The sequence below is a fragment of the Notamacropus eugenii genome, chromosome 1 (assembly GCF_028372415.1).
Source record: "Notamacropus eugenii isolate mMacEug1 chromosome 1, mMacEug1.pri_v2, whole genome shotgun sequence".
Lineage (NCBI taxonomy): Eukaryota > Metazoa > Chordata > Mammalia > Diprotodontia > Macropodidae > Notamacropus > Notamacropus eugenii.
Window position 1 is genome coordinate 56,046,325 of NC_092872.1, and position 3,535 is coordinate 56,049,859.

Below are 3,535 nucleotides of genomic sequence, written 5' to 3' on the forward strand. Positions count from 1 at the left end.
CCTTCATGACTGGATTCAATAAATCTTCATATTTAAAAAAGTAAAATAGAATTCCCTGGATGAATACTAATGAAAAGTTCTGCATGTGCCTGTGAGAAGTACAGGACATCAGAGCCAGAAGAAGATTTAGAACACAGTGCCACAGAATTGGGGTGCAGGGGCAGAGGGGAGGCGAGAGAAGGAAGAGAAAAGGGGGTAAGGAAGCGGTGGGGTCTCGCAGATGTGGGTGTGTGAGCGGGTCGGAGCACCGAGCGGGGGCCGCCGAGGACCGGGCCCGAGCCGTCGCCCCAACAAAGCTTCGCCTCCTTTTCGGCGTCCCTGCTTCCCCCCACCCCAGTCTCCGTGCCGGCTGCCGCCACGAAGCCTCCCCCGCTCATCACCTGAGTCTTGGAGAGCAGCCTCCCTTCAGACCCTGCCGCAGTCGATGGTGCCGCGACGCCCGAAACCCCAAGATCATCGTTCACTGTGAAGACCCCGAAGAAGGAACTTGCCGTGCCCAATAACAGCTCTATCCAGCAGTTTAAGGGGGAAAATCTCCACACGGTTCAAGTCCGATCCTGATCAACTTGTGTTGATATTTGCTGGAAAATTTTTAAAAAATCAAGATACTTTGAGCCACCTGAAGGACTTCCCGTTCACCTTGTCATAAAAGCCCAAAGTAGACCTCAGCATCATCCAGTTCAGCAAACAAACACCGCTGGAAGGAATTCTACCACATTAGACTCTCCTAATAGTAACTCCACACCAATTTCCACAAATAATAACCCTTTCGGTTTAAGTGGCCTTGGAGGTCTTGCAAGTCTGAGTAGCTTGGACTTGAATACATCTGATTTCTCTGAACTACGAAGTCAAATGCAGGGGCTGCTCATGCCCAACCTGGAAATGACGATCCATATTATGGAATATCCCTTTGTTCAGATCATGCTTTCAATTCCCGACCTGATGAGACAGTTGGCTAATTATGGCTAATCTTCAAATGCAGCAGTTAATACAACGAAATCCAGAGATGAGTCATGTGATTTAACAATCCTGCTATAATGAGACAAACACCAAAACTTGCAAGAAATCCAACAATGATGCGGGAAATGATAAGAAATCAAGACAGAGCCTTGAGTAATCTTGAAAGTATACCAGGCAGAAAAATGTTTTGAGACGTGTACACTGATATTCAGGAACTAATCGATGTCAAATGCAGCACAAGAATCATCTAGTGGTAACCCATTTGCTTCATTGGTGAACAATTCAAATTCACCCTGTGGGAAGAAAGTCAGCCTTGGCCTTCCCATGCTGAGAATAAAGATCCTTTACATAACCTAATCCATGAGTTCCACAGTCTGCTACCCAGAGTCCAAGGACCAGGAGTACCACCATCAGCAGTGTTGGTGGCACTGATAATAGTCTTAGTAGTAGCACTAGTGACTGTACTGGACAAAGTAACACTATGCCAAATTTGGGACCTGGAATGCACACCAGGAATGCACAGCTTATTGCAACAGATAACTGAAAATCTGCAGCTTGTGCAGAATATGTTATCTGCACCTTACATGAGGAACACGATGCAGGCACTAAGTCAGAACTGATGTTGCTGCACTGATGAAGCTGAATAATCCCCTATTTGCTGGAAATCCTCAACTTCAAGAATAAATGAGACAACAGCTCCCAACTTTCCTCCAGCAAATGCAGAATCCCGAGACACTATCAGCAATGTCCAACCCTAGAGTGATGGAGGACTTATTACAGATTCAGCAGAGTCTACAGATATTAGCAACAGAAATATCTGGGCTCATACTAGAGTTTACTTCTGGCCTGGGGGGATTGGGAAACACTGGAAGCTCTCCAGGAACTAATATGTATATTTGAGCACCTAGTGAAAATACAAGTCCATCGTCAGGAACCACAGAACCTGGACACCAACAGTTTATTCAGCAAATGTTGCAGTCTCTTGCTAGGGCAAAACCCTCAGTTACAAAATCCAGAAGTTGAATTTCAGCAGCAACTGGAACAACTCAGCCCAATGGGTTTCTTGAATTGTGAATTAAACTTACAGGCTCTAATAGCAATAGAAAGAGATATCAATGCAGCCACTTAAAGGCTACTGGGCTTTCTGCTGTCATAGCAACATTTCTGTATCTTGAAAAAAATGTAATTTATTTTTGAAAATGGCTCTTAAATCTTTAAAATACCTGCTTTATTTGGATTCTTGAAATTCTGTCCTCTTAAAAACTAGACCAATGCAATGTATTTTAAGGTGGCATACAGTAGGTTTTTGTTTTGTTTTGTTTTGTTTTCCCACAGTGGGAATCAATGCTTTTTCACATGGATCAACACTTCTCTTTGTTCTGCATTTACTGTGATTTTTGGAAATAGATTTTAGCTTTTATAGTTGGGTGAACAAGTTTTGTCCTGCAACTGTCCAATTTATTTGCTTATTAAGCATTAGCCTGTGGTAGTAATTTATGTAGAATAAAAAGTATCAAAAAGAAACAAATTATCTGATGCTATACTTTGTGCTGCAGCATTGAGTATTGAGAGTTAGGCATGTATATTTGCTAGCAGTGTGCTATAAGATTTGTACTACTAACCGAACATCTTTGCTTCAATTTGTCTATTTTATAGTATATACATCTAAAGCTGTGCATTTTAAGAAATATCCATTGCAATAGAATACCTGAGTAGGACACTTGTAACCAAAAAAAAAAGAGAGAGAGAAAGTGAAATATCTCTACTTGTGTAGAATCTTACAACCACTTTGATAAACATCTCTCAGCAAAAGTGTTGTGTAGAGAACTTCATTTAAAGTATAGTAATAGTCATTAGAAATGAAAATGTCATGATATTTCAATTACTTTTAACCATCATGTAAAACTAAAACAGTTTCTTTTGGCTTTATCTCTTGTGCACAGGTAATAAATGAATTAAAAATTGTTTGTGAGCCACTTGTTTCCCAAGTATTTTGGTAGTCCTATAAGAAGAGTTGAACATTATGTTTTGCAGAGGCTCAGAAAGGAGACATTTTGGAGGAAATCTGCCTCCAAATTGGACCAGAATTTTACCTAGTAACCAAGAATCTATTTGAATTGAAACAGATATTGGTAGTATAGAAATATAATTTACAGATGAAAGATCAAAATCTGTTCTAACTAGATAGTAAGTACATGTGAGTAAGTACTTTTCGTTCTACAGTCTTTCTTCCAGAGAAGTCCTATTTGCCTAATTCTCAAACTGTTAGGGTGCTACATTGCTTTAGGACTAATTCAAAGATGACCTAGAAGTTAGTCATACATCTGCCTAATTGTTTCAATATTCCCTTGTGTCAGTTTTTCCCCCTTGTGTATAGTTTTTAAAAACTGAAATGTGTTTCAGTAACATGAGTGCAGACCAATAAAATCAAGGGAAAAATTGAACTTTAATTGTATTACTTCTGTAATTGCTCACTACAAAAAAAAGTTGTGGAGGCCATATTGCCCCACCCATTTATTCAGACATTTTTCATCCCTGGGAGTGATGGGTGGTACAAAGGCATGAAGAGTGTAAG

At 40.3% G+C, this 3,535-nt stretch overlaps 1 pseudogene; it reads left to right on the plus strand.

Moving 5' to 3' along the window:
- Nucleotides 1-220: 220 nt before the first annotated feature.
- On the plus strand, nt 221-2,089 carry LOC140501480 (ubiquilin-1 pseudogene; annotated as a pseudogene).
- The last annotated feature ends 1,446 nt before the right edge of the window (nt 2,090-3,535 follow it).